The following is a 19,820-nucleotide window of genomic DNA, read 5'->3' on the forward strand; positions in this document are numbered from 1 at the left end:
GGCTTGAGTTTTCGCCATTGCAAAAATGGTCTGTTTTGACTGGTCTTTTACCTGGTTAAATAGTTTAAATTCAGTAAATCTGGTTGCACAAGCACTCCTTCTTATAACTGGCACGTGGCTGTGTTCAGAAGTAACAGATCACATTCAAACTCATGTTCAATGGGAGTCCACACACACCTGCCACCATCTAAAATTTTAACTGCCCAAAACCAACAACACATGCATAGGGCCTTACACAAACATTATTTGCTTTATCCACTTAAATGACTGAATAAAAAAGCTGTTTGCTGACCAGATGTATTGAGAAAGTGTGTGTGTGTGTGTGTGTGCGTGAGTGTGTGTGAGAGAGAGAGAGAGAGAGAGAGAGAGAGAGAGAGAACAGAACGTACCCCAGAAGATGCATGTTTTACAGTTACATGTGACCATAAAATAGGGATAATGTTGCCATATGCACAGCCAGAACAACAGAAAAAACATCTGCAACTTACTGCAAGGTTCTTTCTCAAGTTAGAAGTGAGCTGAAATATACAAGTTTCAGCAGTGACAAAACTAAGCTGTATGCTAAAGCTGTTATTTTTCGTAGTCTTTAATGTCAACACGAGTCGCTCTGTCTCTCTCTCTGTTTCTCTATCTCTCTTGCTTTCTCTCTCACACACACACTCTTTATCAATAAGTCTGGTCAGCAAACTGCTTCTTCTTTCAGTCATTTTAGTGGATGAAGCAAATCATGTTTCTGTAAGGCCGATGCATGTGTTATTGGTTTTGGGCACTTTAAAATTGAAAGATGGCATTGGTGTCTGGACTCCGACTGAACATGAGTTTGAATGTGATCTGTTACTTCTGAACACATCCATATGCCAGTTATAAGAGAGTGCATCCTTGTGCAACCAGATTTATTTGTATTTATTTTATGTAAACTTTATTTATGTAAACCAGGTAAAAGACATCTTTTGCAATTGTGACCTGGCCAAGAAGGCAGCAAAGCTGAAAGCTCTTTTCCCAAATTAAGTCCTTACTTGAGGAACAGATAAAAGAAGTGTAGTGCAAGAACGCAAGGCGTAGCTATCAACTACTTTTTTGTTTCATTTGTTTTTTCAATAAAACACAAATCACAATCATGCCTAAAAAGCCTTATACATAATGGTCAGCCAATGTACATATCTGTGCACAAATTCAGTCCTTACTTGAGGAAGAGATAAAAGAATCATAGTGCAAGAACACAAGGCATAGCAACTACTTTTTTTTTTTTTACTTTTTTTTTTATATAACACAAATCACAATCATGCCTAGAACAACCTTATACATAAAGGGTCAGCCAATGTGCATATCTGTGTACACACAAGTTGGATTTCATATACAAATTACAATAGCGGGTGAGATGCCTTCAGCCAGTGACAAATCTTAGTGCAGAACGAAGGCCTTTTGCACTTGGCAAGGCATCTGACGCCCTCAACTTTCCCATTCATTGTGTGTGTGTGTGTGCGTGTGTGTGCTTAGGGGGGGATTAGCGCCTTTTTTATGTAATGGTGAGCGTTGCGTCACATCAATGCAGAGGGCGTCTGACGCTCAGCGTCGCGTCATCTGAGAAAGAGAGTTTTTATTCTGGAGCATTGACGCGGTGATGCCAAAATGCTCCTCCAATTGGAGAGATTTCTGAGTATGACCTGACATGTCCTGTTCAGCTACATGGCCTTGCAGAATCGTGGATCTGTATGCCTTTTGTGCTGGAACAGGGAGTTTGTAATTCTCCTGCTTATTTTTTACATTTTAATTATTCTGATGTTTATTGAAAATACACCCAGACAGAAAATTGGGAGGGGGGCAGGCTGCAGGAGTCAAGCCAAGAGATATGTGAATACCCACCACCCACCCTATTACTATAGTTACTTGGTCCCTGACTGGCAACCATTATCCCTGTACCGTGATCGTGTGTGGTGGGGTGTCGTGCATTGAAATTGGGGAGACTGGTGGGGGTGAGACGAGACAGTCACAGGGCAATGATGACCCCCGCCTTGGCCAACCAGCTCCCCAAAAGATGTGTGAATGTATGTGGTGCATTAAAACTCTGCGGGGGAAAGGCATGGCTGGCCAGAGAGCAGGCCGGAGTGCCAGAACACCTAGCTGAGTGTCCTCCCCAGAACAACACTGCCCTTCCCTCACTGACAGGTGTATGATGCATTAAAACTGGAGGACCAACAGGGCAGAGAAGGGGGGCAACCAGAACGGAGACCAGCACAGATTTGCCAGTACCGGCCCAGCGTCCGCCTCATCATGCCTCGTGCCAGTCCCCCAGGGGACCCTGAATGAGAGGTGAATGTGCTTAATATGTACAGTGTGAGTAATAAAAGTGTACAGCGTGCGTGAAGAGGCTAGAATCCAGCGGGCCCGGCCCAGCCCGACTGGCTGGAAGACCACAGAGAAAATGGGGGGAGCCCTTCTCCACCCAGGCGTACAATACCAAAGAGCATGAAAATAAGTGTCTCAAGCGTTTTCAGTACAATGAGTGCATATGTTTGATTTTGAATAGCCCATTTTATGCATACTACAGTCTACTTCAAAAGTATTGGAACGGCAAGGTCAATTGCTTTTGTTTTTGTTGTATACCGAAGACATTTGGGTTTCTGATCAAAAGATGAATAAGACACAAAAGTTATGAATCCAAGCTTTTATTTCGTGGTATATACATCTGAACCCACCCACTTTTCAAGTGAGTAAAAGTATTGGAATATGTGACTGGGTGTTTCTAGTTGCTCAGGGGTTGAAGAAACATGAAGACCACAGAGCTGTCTATAGAAGAAAAGCAAACCATTTTGAAGCTGGGAGAAGAGGGAAAATTGATCAGAGCTATTGCACAAACATTAGGCATACCCAATACAACAATTTGGAATGTCCTGAAAAAGAAAGAAATGACTGATGTACTGAGCAACAGACATCAAAAGGTCGACCAAGGGTATCAACAGCAGTTGATGACAGAAACACTGTGAGAGCTGTGAAGAAGCACCCAAAGACAACAGTCAGTGACATCACTGCCAACTTCCACAGGGCAGGGTTCAAGGTATCACAATCCACTGTTCGAAGATGACTTTGAGAGAATTAATATACAGGCCATTCCACAAGATGCAAACCACTCAAAAGCAAAAAGAATCTGAAGGCCAAATTGGATTTTGCAAAGAAGTACAGAGACCTGTCCATAAAAGTTTTGGAACAAAGTTTTGTGGACTGATGAGACCAAGATTAACCTCTACCAAAGTAATGGAAAGGCCAAAGTATGGAGAAAGAAAGAAACTGCTTATGATCCAAAAAACACAAACTCATCTGTGGTGGCATTGTGGAGGTAATGTCATGGCTTGGGCTTGCATGACTTCATCTAGAACGGCCTCACTAGTCTTTATTGATGATGCAACTCATGATGGTAGCAGCAGAATGAATTCTGAAGTCTACAAAACCATTTTGTGCAGCAATTTACAGACAAATGCAAACTAATTGTGGGAAGTTTCAACATGAAACAAGACTTAGACCCTAAACACTGCCAACGCAACAAAGGACTTCATCGGGGAAAAAGTGGAAGGTCTTCGACTGGCCAAGTCAATAAGTGTACCATAACCCAATAGAGCATGCATTTTACCTCCTGAAGAGGAGACTGTAGGGAGAAATACCCAGAAACAAACAAGAATTGAAAGAGGCCACAGCCTACATTAAGGCAAGTGGTTGTTTTGCGTTACAAATGGATGAATCTACGGACACAAAAAACAATGCCGTTTTACTTAGGAGGAGACCTACAGGAACAATTTCTCTGCTCATGAGAGCTCCCTACCACAATAATGGCTCCCTACCACAATAACGGCAGAGGACATCTTCAGCTCCGTGGACCTGTATTTGAGTTCGGTGGGCCTAAACTGGGTCATGTGCGTCGGGATCACAACTGATGGAGAAAGAGAGAAAGAGAGGGGCAGAGCTGTCAACTAATCACCACCTGGTGGTGAGTTGGCTCTGATGGTTGGGGAAGATGCCAGTCTGACGTGGCAGGCCAAAACGTATTGCGAGTGTCTGCTGGGAACGTCTGGCGGAATCCCCTGTCAGAAGGAGTTTCAACAGAACTTTGCTCATGTTCCGGGCGAGGCGGCGTACATCGATTCCGAGTGGACCATGTTCCGCGCCTCCATGGCTGAGGCGGCCGACCGGAGCCGTGGCCGTAAGGTGGTTGGTGCCTGTCGTGGTGGCAATCCCCGAACATGCCATCAAGCTGAAGAAGGAGTCCTATCGGGCCTTTTTGGCCTGTGGGACTCCTGAGGCAGCTGATGGGTACCGGCTGGCCTAGCGGAATGCAGCTTTGGTGTTCGCTGAAGCAAAAACTCGGGTATGGGAGGAGTTCGGTGAGGCCATGGAGAAAGACTTCCGGACGGCTTTGAGGAAATTCTGGTCCACCATCCGGTGTCTCAGGAGGGGAAAGCAGTGCACCATCAACACTGTGTATAGTGGGGATGGGGCGCTGCTGACCTCGACTCGGGTCGTTGTGAGCCGGTGGGGAGAATTCTTCGAAGACCTCCTCAATTCCACCGATACGCCTTCCCATGAGGGAGCAGAGTCTGGGTTCTCTGAGGCGGGCTCTCCTATCTCTGGGGTTGAGGTCACCGAGGTGGTTAAAAAGCTCCTCGGTGGCAAGGCCCCAGGGGTGGATGAGATTCGCCCGGAGTTCCTCAAGGCTCTGGATGTTGTAGGGCTGTCCTGGTTGACACGCCTCTGCAACATCGCATGGACATCGGGGACAGTGCCTCTGGATTGGCAGACTGGGGTGGTGGTACCCCTTTTTAAGAAGGGGGACCGGAGGGTGTGTTCCAACTACAGGGGGATCACACTCCTCAGCCTCCCTGGTAAGGTCTATTCAGGGGTGCTGGAGAGGAGGGTCCGTCGGGAAGTTGAATCTCAGATTGAGGAGGAGCAGTGTGGTTTTCGTCCTGGCTGTGGAACAGTGGACCAGCTCTACACCCTTGGCAGGATCATCAAGGGTGCATGGGAGTTCGCCCAACCAGTCTACATGTGTTTTGTGGACTTGGAGAAGCCGCTCGACCGTGTCCCTCGGGGGGCTCGGTGCAGCGTCTTTAGTGATGCGGACTTTGTATCGATCCATTATGGTAAAGAAGGAGCTAATCCCAAAGGCACCTATGGTCACGAGCTGTGGGTCGTGACCAAAGAACAAGATGCCGGATACAAGTGGCCGAAATGAGTTTCCTCCGCAGGGTGTCCGGGCTCTCCCTTAGAGAGAGGGTGAGAAGCTCGGTCATCCGGGAGGATCTCAGAGTAGAGCCGCTGCTCCTTCACATCGAGAGGAGCCAGATGAGGTGGCTGGGGCATCTGATTCAGATGCCTCCCGGACGCCTCCCTGGTGAGGTGTTCCGGGAACGTCCCACCGGGAGGAGACCCCGGGGACGACCCAGGACACGCTGGAGAGACTACATCCTTCGGCTAGCCTGGGAACGCCTCGGGATCCCCCCGGAAGAGATGGATGAAGTGGCTGGGGAGAGGGAAGTGATATGGTGCTGACTGAGAATGTGTGGTTTCTATACTTTTCCACCAAGCTGATGAAGTGGCTGCAATAATCGGATACTTAAAACAATTGTGGTGTTTGAGACTTGCTGATAAATGGGAGGTCTGAAAGTTTGGTGCTATTGCAGTCTATCTGTTCTAATTCCATCCAAGATTGTTGTGGTGAACCGGTGCGCAAATGACACTGTGATTTGACAAGAGTTGGACGGCCGTGTCATTAGCCGCCAGTTGGCTCATGGAACGCCGCCGGACCGGTTTTGCTCTAAGTTGTTGTTGTGTGTGATGGTCCCTACTTAACACAACACACGGGAAACGTAACTGTTTATTACGTTGGCTATCCCACGAGCTAATGAGCTAAGGAGCTAAAGAGCTTGCGCCACTCCGGTGAAGTCGTTCAGAACGTCAGCGCCTCTCTCCGAGTTGTTGTGTGTGTTAGTCCCCAATTAACACAAACATGGGAAAGTTAACTCAGTGGCACACTTTATTCAACCAGTAGTAGGTTTTATGCCACAGATGGGGCGGGACTTCCGGCAAAATATTTCTGCCATTACAAGTACTTCCAGGACCCACAGTTGCCATGGCGTCAGGGTCAGATTTTTGTCAACACTATCTGCCAGTAAATGCATTCTCCCTAAGTAAAATAAAACGATTCAAGTTTCAGTGAACAAAAAGCACTGCTCTTGATCATTGATGTGCCTTTTTTCTTTTTTTTTAATGTGCCTTTGTGTGAGGCTTCTATCGTATTAGTCCATGTGAACAGCTGCCACACGGCACCGCTGAGCGAAGCATAGGCCAAGCAAAATAAAGACCGACAAGGAGAACTTTTTCGATCGTGTAAACACTATCCCAGCGAAAAATATTGTGACACATTACCTATTCTATTTTTCACCTTGTGGAGGATCAAAGGCTGACTTGCAGCCAGTCAGTCACAAAGAGTCGAGCAACTCTATGAAGTCACCTAAGTATAACATACAGTAAATCCTTTCAACTCTGCATCTCCGTACTTTTCCTGGTGTACGTACTGTTACAAGTTTTAACACAATGTTACACAGGATAGGCACATATGATTGCTCTGCTCTCAGGGCGAGTTAAATAAAACAGTGACTCTTGTGTGGTTGCTGGTTTTCCCCAATTTTCGTTTTATGTTCTTCAGTATTATATTTGTTAGCCTTCCACAAACAAAGCAAAAAACCCTCTTTTAAATACGGGATACGAGTTGAGAATGTTTAGTGTTCAAAAGCACGGTGATGACAAGCCCGGCCGGCTGGCGTTTTGCCATCTAAAAAACAGCTTGCTACCTGAAATCACCACGAAAGGATGAAAAAACAAGATAATGTTGTGTTGATGTAGTTTGCTTTGCTTAGAGATGTTAGTAAAATGTCAATGATTTTTTCATCTCTTGTAATTTTCACCAAAAAATGAATGGGCTCTAGTGAGTCATATTGAACTCTGGTATTGACGTGGATGAATATGGTTTGATTCCACGCAACTCGTTCGGCGAAATTTACGATGTGCCTTGAATTAATTGTAAATAGTAGTCATTTAGCGTAGAGATCAATGAAACTGAAGAGGTGAGGCGGGATCAGTCCTTAAAACCGGAAGTGCGTGGCATAACCACCGTTGACAAAAGCGAAGTCAACATATTTGATTGACAGGTGAAGGACTGGTAGAGTAAAAAATAATTTTGAAAAAGTCCCTGCTGTCCCAGTTAGGGGCATAAACATTAACTAGCAGCACCTTGGTATCAAATAACCTAGCACTAACCATCACGTAGCCGCCATTGAGGTCTGTGATTATCTTTGTGCATGTGAAACATGTAGATTTATGAATTAAGAATACGTGGGAACCAGGAATGAAAAACCTGAGTTACTGATGTGGTTATACACAGAATGTTGGGATACATTCAGATTCAATTGGTGGAAGTGGTGTAGCACTTTGCTCCAATTTACCCGGATTGTTGATGCCTCTACAATTCCAGGTCAGAAAGTTGAGGCTGCTCCCCCAACCCAGAACACCTGTGTCTTTTTGAGTCATATTATAACAAGAGAAAAACGGGTAAATAGGAGAGTACCATGTAAGGGAAAAACATAGCTGACCCTAACGATAAAATTAAAAAAGACAGAAACAATGAGGTACTAAGAACATGTCTTAAGTGGGAAGGGCATAGGCACCTCCCACTGAACCCCTTGCGCTGAAGCACCTCCAAAACTGAGGTGCAGGCAACCTCGTAAATGCAAGAAAAAAGCTAGAATGATACATACATACTGCTACCTGAGTCTGTGACCACAACTCTAAAGTCAACCAGATGCTCATTGAAATTTGGTCAAATTCACAAATGATTAATAGATAGTATAATAAAAATATTAACAGTAGAATAATACTTTAAAAGTAATTTAAAACAAATAATGAAACACCAGAAAACATATCTAAACATAGACATGTATTCACACGCACACACACATGCCACGCGCACACGCACATACACACACATTTCAAATAAATAAATCCATAAATCGCGGCACGGTGGACGACTGGTTAGAGCGTCAGCCTCACAGTTCTGAGGACCCGGGTTCAATCCCCGGCCCCGCCTGTGTGGAGTTTGTGTATTCTCCCTGTGCCTGTGTGGGTTTTCTCCGGGCACTCCGGTTTCCTCCCACATCCCAAAAACATGCATGAATTGGAGACTCTAAATTTCCCGTAGGTGTGAATGTGAGTGCGAATGGTTGTTTGTTCCTATGTGCCCTGCGATTGGCTGGCAACCAGTTCAGGGTGTACCCCGCCTCCTGCCCGATGACAGCTGGGATAGGCTCCAGCACGCCCACGACCCTCGTGAGAAGCAGTACAGAAAATGGATGGATGGATTTATGGATTTCCATCCATCCATTTTCTGAGCCGAGTTATCCGAGCCTATCCGAGTTAACTCTCTGGGAGGCAAGGTACACCAAGAACAGGTCGCCAGCCAATCGCAGGGCAAGCAAGCAAATAAATAAATACACATGCACACACCAATGTAGAATCTTACAATGTAAAAAAACAATACAAATAAGAAAGGTGGGGGTGATCATTCTCCAGAGAATGAATGGATGGCTAGACGCTCAATAAAATCAAAAAGGGATTCAAAAGGTCTAAATTGAATTACAAACCCAAAATTAAACACGGGTCACAATGGCCAGACATGTCAATGAGAGAAGTCTAACAGTACCTTTATTTCTGAAGTACGTTATTGGCCGAAGTGAGCTAGGTGTTAGCTACTGCCAGCTAATAGCCTCACAGGGGCCCGCAATTCAGCCTCCTCCAGTCGAGGAGGAGGCTGAGGCTTTTCATTTAAAACCTGCTCTACAGGTTGTCCTTTGGATTTTATAATATTTTTAATATTCTGTGGCGACACCTCCTTTGTCCATCCATCCCTCCATTTTCTACCGCTTATCCGGGTTGGGTCTCGGGAGCAATAGCTTTAGCAGGGACGCCCAGACTTCACTCTCCCCAGCCACTTCCTGGGGGATCCCGAGGCATTCCCAGGCCAGCCGAAGGACGTAGTCTCTCCAGCGTGTCCTGGGTCGTCCCCGGGGTCTCCTCCCGGTGGGACATGCCCGGAACACCTCACCAGGGAGGCATCCGGGAGGCATCCGAATCAGATGCCCCAGTCACCTCATCTGGCTCCTCTCGATGTGGAGGAGCAGCGACTCAACTCTGAGATCCTCCCGGATGACCGAGCTTCTCACCCTATCTCTTAAGGGAGAGCCCGGATACCCTACGGAGGAAACTCATTTCGGCCGCTTGTATCCGGGATCTTGTTCTTTTGGTCACGACCCACAGCTCGTGACCAAAAGGGTAGGAACGTAGATCGACCGGTAAGTTGAGAGCTTCGCCTTTCGGCTTAGCTCCTTCTTTACAACAACGGACCGATACAAAGTCCGCATCACTGCAGACGCTCGACCTATCTGCCTGTCGATCTCCCGTTCCATTCTTTGCTCACTCATGAACAAAACCCAAGATACTCCTCCACTTGGGGCAGGATCTCATCCCTGACCTGGAGAGGGCACGCCACCCTTTTCCGACTGAGGACCATGGTCTCAAATTTGCAGGTGCTGATTCTCATCCCAGCCACTTCACACTCGGCTGCGAACTGCTCCGGTGAGAGTTGGCGGTCACGGCTTGATGAAGCCAACAGAACCACATCTGCAAAAAGGAGAGATGCAATACTGAGGCCACCAAGCCGGACCCCCTCTACACCTCGGCTGCACCTTGAAATTCTGTCCATAAAAGTTATGAACAGAATCGGTGACAAAGGGTAGCCTAAGCACCCTCCACAGGACTCCCTGAGGGACACGATCGAACGCCTTATCCAAGTCCACAAAAAACATGTAGACTGGTTGGGCGAACTACCATTCAACCTCGAGGACCCTGCCGAGAGCTAGTCCACTGTTACACGGCCAGGACGAAAGCCACACTTCTTCTCCTGAATCTGAGATTTGACTTCCCGACGGACCCTCCTCTCCAGCACCCCTGAATAGACCTTAGCAGGGAGGCTGAGGAGTGTGATCCCCCTGTAGTTGGAACACACCCTCCGGTCCCCCTTCTTAAAAAGGGGCACCACCACCCCAGTCTGCCAATCCAGAGGCACTGTCCCCGATGTCCACGCGATATTGCAGATGCGTGTCAACCAGGACAGCCCCACAACATCCAGAGCCTTTAGGAACTCCGGGCGAATCTCATCCACCCCCGGTGCCTTGCCACCGAGGAGCTTTTTAACTACCTCGGTGACCTCAAACCCAGAGATAGGAGAGCCCGCCTCAGAGAACCCACACTCTGCTTCCTCATGGGAAGGCGTGTCGGTGGAATTGAGGCGGTCTTCGAAGTATTCTCCCCACCGACTCACAACCTACCGAGTCGAGGTCAGCAGCGCCCCATGCCCACTATACACAGTGTTGGTGGTGCACTGCTTTCCTCTCCTGAGACGCCGGATGGTGGACCAGAATTTCCTTGAAGCCGTCCGGAATTCTTTCTCCATGGCCTCACCGAACTCCTCCCATACCCGAGTTTTTGCTTCAGCGACCACCAAAGCTGCATTCCGCTTGGCCAGCCGGGACCCATCAGCTGCCTCAGGAGTCCCACCGGCCAAAAAAGCCCGATAGGACTCCTTCTTCAGCTTGACGGCATCCCTCCCCGTTGGTGTCCACCAACGGGTTCAGGGATTGCGACCACGACAGGCACCGACTACCTTACAGCCACAGCTCCGGTCAGCCGCCTCAGCAATGGAGGCACGGAACATGGTCCACTCGGACTCAATGTCCCCCGCCTCCCCCGGAACATGAGCAAAGTTCTATCGGAGGTGGGAGTTGAAACACCTTCTGACAGGGGATTCTGCCAGATGTTCCCAGCAGACCCTCACAATACGTTTGCCACGTCGGACCGGCATCTTCCCCCACCATCGGAGCCAGCTCACCAACAGGTGGTGATCAGTTGACAGCTCCGCCCCTCTCTTCACCCGAGTATCCAAGACATGTAGTCGCAAGTCCGATGACACGACCACAAAGTCGATCATCGAACTGCGACCCAGGGTGTCCTGGTTCCAAGTGCACGTGTGGACACCCTTATGCTTCAACATGGTGTTTGTTATGGACAATCCGTGATGAGCACAAAAGTCCAATAACAGAACACCGCTCTGGTTCTGATCGGGGGAGGGGGGCGCTCCTCCCAATCAAGCCCTTCCAGGTCTCACTGTCATTGCCCACGTGAGCATTGAAGTCCCCCATTTTGTGGGTAAATGTTTCCCATGCTAAAACTGCCATGCTTAAAGTCCTATTTTCAAAACGTTATTGATTATTTAAAATTTTAGGCATTTATGGCAAAGGCAAATCCTTATTGACAGGGCAAATGGGAAAAAAATAAAATAAATTAATAACGGTAAAGACAAACATGCATAACGGTTAAAGACATGAACAGCTTTCATAAAAATTGTGTGAGTTGCACGAATAACGTGTTGCCCTTTCCACTCTGTGGATGCAAGTGCATAAATTATCCCAACTGCTTATTAAACCCATTACATTCTTGTCTTCATAGAAGCATAATAATGTCAAATACATGCAATAGTTGAGAAACTTTCACAAATTCATTCATATTTATTCAAATCTCAGAAAGAACACCATTTATTTTGCTGTCTGTCATTGTGTAAATATAAAATGGCTGCCTCATTCTGGCACCTCAGCTCACAGCACAACGTAATGACGCTCTCTCCAGTGGCATTAATGGTAAAGACAGCTTGAGTGACAAAGAACGACTATTTGTAAAAGAAAGGAACTCTCAAGAAACTAAGAATCATTTGTGTCAGTTTTCAGGGAAAATGTGTATTAAGCAATGGGAGAAAAATCCTATTTATCAAAAAAATTTATGTTGGACATCATAAAACTTTATTTCGGCACCTAACAGTGTTGAGATTTTGGCAGTATAAGTTTGAATAATATTACTTGACACATTTTTTTTTGTGGAAACAATTATGACCTTTTGATGGATAACAACTGCCAAAACTGCGATTGGCTGGCGACCAGTTCAGGGTGCACCCCGCCTCTCGCCCGAACATAGCTGGGATAGGCTCCAGCACGCCCACGGCCCCAGTAAGGATAAGCGGAACGGAAGATGAATGAATGAATGAATGAACTGCCAATAATTCAAGCACTAATCAGTAAAGTAAATAGATTTTTAAAAAGGAAATTCAGTGGGCCATGTCTTTACTGTTTTTGATCAAATGATATGAAAATGACCCTTATCTCAAATAATGTTTATAGATGCCTCCAATTGAAGCGATCAGTTAACTGGCTGGTTGGTAATCATCATTAAACTGTTTGTGTTTAATTTCAGATGAATGAATGATGCAGTGGAGAGAAAAAGAAAATATTGGTTTATAATATTGTTCCACAAATAACGTCCCCTCTCAAACTGGTATCTGTGACATGGATTGAAACTTAAGCAAGCCATTTACGGGGCAAGATCACTTTTAGTTCTCTAATAAACAGCCTTCAAGTCAATTTAGGTGTATGCCAACTTCATGACTGCAGTAAAAAAGAGAGAACAAAGGAAGAAAAAAAAAACTACTGCACATACCATATGACATCTTACTGGAAGACTTCTTTAAAAATATGATTAGTATGTGTGGTGTAAATTGTAATTTCTTGCAAACTTGAAGTCCAATATGATGTTTCACCTTCGCAGGATGCTTGACTTATTACAGCCTCACAAGAATGTAGGAGGAAAAGCACATATGTCAAAGGGAGATTACGTGGAAGGCCAGATTTGACAGGGACTGTTCACATTTTACGGTTGCTCCACCCACAGCGCATGTCTGGAATGAAAGTGCGTAAATGACATACTATAAGTCGATAAGAGAATCACAGTGCATGCCTTTCCCCTCCCGCAGATAGGATCGTTCAGGCAATTATTTACAATGTTCATTCAAGTTGCCTATTTTCAAGCTTTTAAAGAACCTTTAGTAAAAACAAGCACTTTTAATGTCTGGAAAACATTTGTTTTTATTTTACTTTCAAATACTGTACATTCCAGAACAGTGGAAACCTTAAAATATCCTGGCCCAATCATAAACTGTCTAATAATTTAACAGTGTAACAAAATTCTAATACCTCTCAGCAGGCATCAAGTTATACAACAACACTGCAGCTTTTAAAAAAGCTGATCGCAAATACATTTTTATTTTTTGTAATAGAATGGTTGACAATAATAATAATAATAATAATAATAACAATAATAGTATCCCGTATTATACTTCTTTTAGTGGCGTTTTAGGACATTCTGTCATTGTTTTGACTTTTCTCATAGTACCATTATTTTTTTTTTCTTTTCAGTGTGGCTTTAGTAGTCATTCATATTGTTATACCATATTGTGACAGCATTCATTTTATCAAACAATATTTCTGTGTTTCAGCACAACTGCATTAAAATGCAACTTATCCATTAAGGAGGGGGAACACATGTGGTGTCCAAATGAAGATTGCATTAAGCAAAGTCTCGAAAACATCTCCACGATACCTTCAAATACTTCACACAACACCGGAGTCGATACAAAGCTGCCACCTATTATGTCAAAGCAGTGCTGTAGTGTGAAGACAATCAACTCCCACCATAGAAACAGCTCTGCTGATTTCTTGGCACAGATGGAAGATAAGTTGAGGACAAGAACCAATTACAAGGTTGGTTTGAGCTTCAGTATTTCGTGTATTTTTTCATGTCTTTTACTATTGGATGCCCTATAAGGCCTTTTGTCATTCAAACATTCAGTATATTCACAATTACTCTACAGAACAGTAAAATACACTAATTAGCTGTTTGGGGGTGGGGGGTTGTTTATTGGCACAACAAATACTAAAATTGTGTGGCATCCTGTTCTAATTCCCATATACTTAAGAGGTTATGCTCCTTTGAAGTCACAAGTAATCCCCTCAACCGTCTCCATGCAGGGGCTGCTTAATCCATCAGAAGGGTTTTAGTTACTCAAAGCACAAAACATCAGGTTAATTGTCCAGCTCCTCTAAGATGCATTTAATTGCAAAAAGATGGCTGTAGAACTGCTGGCTCTGTAAAGCCATTTGAACATGTGTTAGATGCTAAAATGGTTTAATGCAGACACTGTGAGAGGTACAAGGCCACCACAGATCCATGTGCATTTGATGATTAGGCTACAGTTTCTTTTGTCTTCAGTATGCAAAGGTAGCAGTAAATGTATCAGATGAACTGAAATGGACTTTACTAAAGCATTTAAGACAGCACGCTGGCGTTGGAGTCTACCTCATAGTCAAATGCAGTTGCAGTGTTGTACCTGAAGGAGTGGCTCAGAGAGCTTAGCTGTGTTTAAAGTGAGCGGCTTCTGGTCAACAAAGGTTGTGAATTTGTTATTGTTTTTTGTAGCACAGGTAGTTTCTTTTTAAACATATGCGACAGCGCTCAATTAATACAGTCTCTTAAAGGCCAGTACTCATCAAGCCGACAGTCAGCCAATGACTGCTTGTCGTCTGACAAGTTAGAAATGCCTTTAAGTGTGAAGGCAGGGTTCTTTGCATGCGACTGTGTGGGAGTCGTGAGAATGAAATGGATTCAAACTGCGGGCAAATTAGCACGCCTTAGCATTAGCCACCGGGATGTAACTTCAGACTCTGCAGCTCATGAGGCTCTGTGAGCAAAGTCAGTGTTATATGCAGTGGATTTTCCTGTAGGAAACTCGGCAAACGATGCACACGAGAGTCAGGGTTACCAGCAGTAGATCGATAGCATGGGCCGACTTTGCGTGGGTACGCACCGCACAGAAGCCCATCTTGGAGCGCTCCAAGACGGATACAGGCTAGACTCGTCGTTGGAGACCACTCCGGAAATCCGGGAGTTTGAGAAGGATAACTATCCACCTGAATGCAAAAGGAAAACCACTTAACATCCAAATTGAGCTAAAATGTTCTATTGTTGAAAGTGCCGTGGCTTCGTATGCAATGAAATACTGTTGACCACTGAGTGGGTGCATATGTATTGTTTACAAAGGGGAAAATCAAATTCATATACAAGAATACAGCACACTCAAACATTATACAGTATTAAGTATGAATAAATTACATATCAATATGTAAGTATAAATAGAGTCAGGGAAAAATTATTAGACCCATTGTTTCTTGTGTTTCTTGTTAATTTATAATGTCAAGTGCAACTAAGCAAAACAAAGCAAATTTATTTATAGTGTATTTCATACACAAGGAAACTCAATATGCTTTACATGATTAAAAGCATATGAAAAGAAAGAAAAAGACAGCTTATAAACATTTAAAACAAAGAGAAAAAAAATAAGAGTACAATTCAAACAGCGTACAGTGAAAGAAATAACATTTAAAAGTAGAAATGCTCTAAAAAGCATGAGGGGGGAAAGAAAAGAGGGTTTTTTAACCTGGACTTCAAAACATTCACACTTGGGGCTGACGTCACTTCTGTTGGCAACTTATTCCATTTGTGTGCAGCATAATAGCTAAAATGCTGCTTCACCATGTTTGCTTTGGACTCTGTGCTCCTCTTTGACCTGAGTCTGTCGATCTCAGAGCCCTATTAGGTTTATATATGATTAGTATTTCTTTCATGTATTAAGTAGGCTTTACACGATCAGGATTTTCGGGCCCGATCACCAATCAGCAAGTTTAAAAAAAATCAGATCATAAGATGTGTCTATTTACATCCATCCATCCATCCATCCATCCATTTTCCAAGCCGCTTATCCTCACAAGGGTCGCAGGCCTATCCCAGCTATTTTAGGGCAGGAGGTGGGGTACACCCTGAACTGGTTGCCAGCCAGTCGCAGGTCTATTTCCATGACTTGTTCATTTATTGTATGTACTTGTGTAGCGATTATGTATGAAATAAGAATTGCGCTTAATTTAGAAGGAAACGATGAGTTGGAAGCGACGCCTGCGTCACTTCTGGATTATCGTAATTTTAAATTACAACGTTATAAATCAAGATATTTGATATATATGAGGGGCACCACGTCATATTTTTACAAGTTTAACTTTAAGCGAAATGACGACACACCTTTTTAATCAGTCTCTTATCGGAAGGTGGCTTCACTTTAGAAACTTTGAATTCTAGACTTTCCAGAGGTTTTGTTCCGAACCCAGTCACACAAAACAATGATGCAAGTGGTAAATTTTATAGAAAATGTAATAATAAAAAGGGGTTTCTACAGGATAAAACACAGACAAACACAAAACCCGGAGCGGGACAAAAAAAAGGGGGGGGGGGGGGGGTTTACTTGATTTTGTGGTTTAAAACCAGTGGAATAAAATATTAAATATTGGATTTAAGATAACAAGACCATTTCCTCACCCTGCATTGTTCCACGCTCATCCTCTTTCATACCTGTAATGAATGTTTCCAATGTTGTGTGGTGTGGAGGACATTACTATTTTCCATGTGACATTTGTGGTGTGGGGTGAAACATTTCATCTGGTTCAGTTAACAACATATTCGACGTTAGACATTCAAGTTTGCAGCAATTCAGTCACTAGTGGCTTTCATGTAAAGTTCTTAAAAGATTAACTCCCAATCGAGTCACAGACTGTCTTATGAACCCATGTCTGTAGTGTCGTTCCGTCGCCCGTGGGTGTCTCTGTTGCCTGTTCCAACTCCCAAGTGGCGGTACTCAACAGAGTGGAGGCGCCTTTGTTGGTGCGATCCTTCGACTGGCGGGATGTTAATTAAGTTAGCGTCCGGTGGCGAACTCAGCATCCTTGGGTCTTTGCTTTGAAGTGCCAGGCAGCCGTGATTCACTTAGCATCAGCATGGCAAAGCAATTATCTGTGTCTTGTTTTTGATGGTTTATGGCTGCTGATTCATTTAGCGTCTGCCGGTGAATTTGCGTTTCGCCAGCCTCTATTGTCTACCTTGGCAGGGAGCGGAGGTAGTGCGAGGCTTGGGTGCCGGGTGGCATCTTTTGCGTGGCCTGTCCGCTACATATCCCTCCTTCGGCGGCTTATTCCGGCTTGATGGCAGATGTAGGCGACATCTCGTTGAAAGATGGCACAGTTGTGCAGGAACACACACAACAATGCAGTTACCGAAGTACAACCTTAATGCATATCACCCCCCTTATGGCTATAACAGTTGTTCAACTTCCAACATAAGGTCAGCCTATATGTATATATGGGTGTAGGGACCAGGATTGACATGTGTGTAGGTGTGGCTATTGGGATGGCAGTGAGAGTAGAATTACAGGGCATGGGCCGAGCTTAAACTAAGGGCAAGCATTAACTAGGTGTAGAGTTATCAGTAAAAATCACAAAAAAAAACAAAAAACAAAAACAAGAGAAGAAACTCAACACGGCTCTCCGGGCGAGAAAGAAAGAGAAAGAAAAGGTAGCTAGCTCCAACTTGGCACGTAGGGGGCACAGCGGTCAGGTGTAGAACCCGACAAATCAATCAAGGAGAGGGAAGGTGCCAACTAGAGGTTCTAATCCTGGGGAGAGCTGAATCCTAGTGTTGATTCAAAAGTGGTTAGAGAGGTCCGGGGGCCAATTTAGGTCAAGAAGGACCTCCTCCCCTGTCTGTATGGGATTAGGCTCAGGTTCAGTCGTTCTTTTCCTACGGAATATTTTGGGTCGCGCATTTGAGCACTGGTTCAGAAGACCCTGCAAGTTCTGAGTCTTTCGGTAGAACAGGTAGGCGATGCCGAAGGTCATGCAGTAACCGAGACTGACCAGGGCAATTAAGATGTTATCTGCTGCGGACCAGGAATGCATGAGCGGGAGCTCAGGTGTTCTGTCCTCAGTGCTAATAGTGAGTAAGGTGTTGTCAATGTGGGTGATGTCAATCACCTGAGTTCCTTCAAACTGAATCTATGTAAGCGTCTCAGGATCAACTTCCAATTTGTACAGTCCGAAAAAGTTCTAAATCTCGATTTCGCTCTCATAATTTTCGGTTGGCAGGTGGTAGAGGGTGACATCGTCAATATGCAAAATGGCATCTTTGGGGACGTCGAGCCACATGGTTTGTCGTCGTGGTGTCGTGGTGTTCATAACTCAGCGTTGCGCTTAGGGCTGGTGTGTTGACTAGCCACTTGTAACCAACAATTTCCGCGTGAGTAGTAGTAACCTGGTAGCGAGGTGGAGCTTCTGCTCTACACTGCGACCCATCCTTCATGGGCTTCAGGCCACAAATCCCATCCGCTACATATTGGACGGACGGCTTACTGGGACACAGGTAATGGATTTCTTTGGTGAGGATGCACATGTGCAAATTTGGCGCCAGATACAGATCAGGGTTACTATCATGATCATGACAGGCGACTACTGCGGGAGTACTGATTCGGACGTATGTGTCGCTTTGCCAGGCCCCAACATTAATTACGTCTTTTAGGCGATAGATGTTGCGGGAGTCGATAATTGGAAGAGTAACAAGGAAGGCTACTTCTCGGAACTCAGGGTTGACATACAGGACAGTGGAACCTCCGAGAGAAAAAGCCCAGTCGTCTTGGACAGCGCTAATGGGCCTGGCTAGAGCTTTAGACAGGATGCTTTCAACCAAGCTCAGGGGAACCACGTATGGAGGGATTCTACCCATTGCTAAGTTTTCTATGGACGAAGAGATTTCACGTAGCAACTTCATTCATCAATCTGGTAACAATCTGTGTGTGATCATAATCCGTTTGGACCACCAACACCAGTTTACTTATGCTCTGTCTAGTTTGGTTCAGGATGACACTGTGAGTGTTGAGGACAAGGATAGTGCCCTTGAGTGTCTTTCCTAACGATTGGAGGTTAGCGTTTTGTCTCTCCATACTGCGTCGGATGTTACGAATTTCGGTTTGGAGTTCCCCAATTTGTTTCTTAACCGTGTTTAAGCTGATGGCGTTAACCATAGAGGTTCCAATGCTAAACAATGTGCTGAGGGAGGCGGCAGCCATAAGTAGGCCCCCTACAAAAAGCTTTGAGCGTCTGGGGATTCCGGACTGGACTTCCTGAGGTTGTTTCTTGACGGTACTAAGGCTACACACATCACCGGTGGGGACGCTGTGGATACCTGTTATTTCGGTCTTTATGTTTTTGGTTTCACGGCGGAGCAGCGCGTTCGGTTTCACCAGTGTCTCGGTCGGGCGTCTGCGTTGGAGGACATGGTGCAGTCCTTGGCGTGGCAAGGATGCTGTCTCACTGCTTGACCGGTCCGGTCTCAGTGTGTGGACCATCCTACGTTTTGTGCATGGTGCATCATGGGCGAAGCCTTGTGTGACCTCCTTTTCGCACCGTGGGGCCACGAATGGCGGTGAAGTGCGCTTTACGGAGGTGCAATAACCAAAGTCCACAATAATGCGAATGCGCAGGTGCAAAGTTAAGGAGAAACTGAAGTCAAGCTTGTGCAGGGCGCAGGAAGGAAGAAGAGAAGGAGTGCCGATCACGGCAAGCCTCAGAAAGATTGAAAGAAAAGCAGGCAACTTTGCCATCATGAACAATGTGGAACAGAAGAGGAAGGCTGGGAACCAGCACAGAAGGAGGCTCACATCACCAGTGGATGCTGCAGGTGAACTTGAAGAGCCGCGGCCCCGGCGTGGCCTGAGGGAGGGGTGGGTGGTTAGAGTGGGTAAAATGGCATGGAGGTGCACTTTGCAAGTTCCAGAGAAGGGATAAGGGAGTAGGCGACTATCACACGGTGTCACCGGTGCAGGCGAGTTGCGCAATAAAGGGTTGCTAGTTATCTGGTAATGCCGGTATATTATTATTTTTTTGACAATTGTGCAAACAGATGCA

The sequence above is a fragment of the Phycodurus eques genome, chromosome 17, assembly GCF_024500275.1.
Source record: "Phycodurus eques isolate BA_2022a chromosome 17, UOR_Pequ_1.1, whole genome shotgun sequence".
NCBI classification, from domain to species: Eukaryota; Metazoa; Chordata; class Actinopteri; order Syngnathiformes; family Syngnathidae; genus Phycodurus; species Phycodurus eques.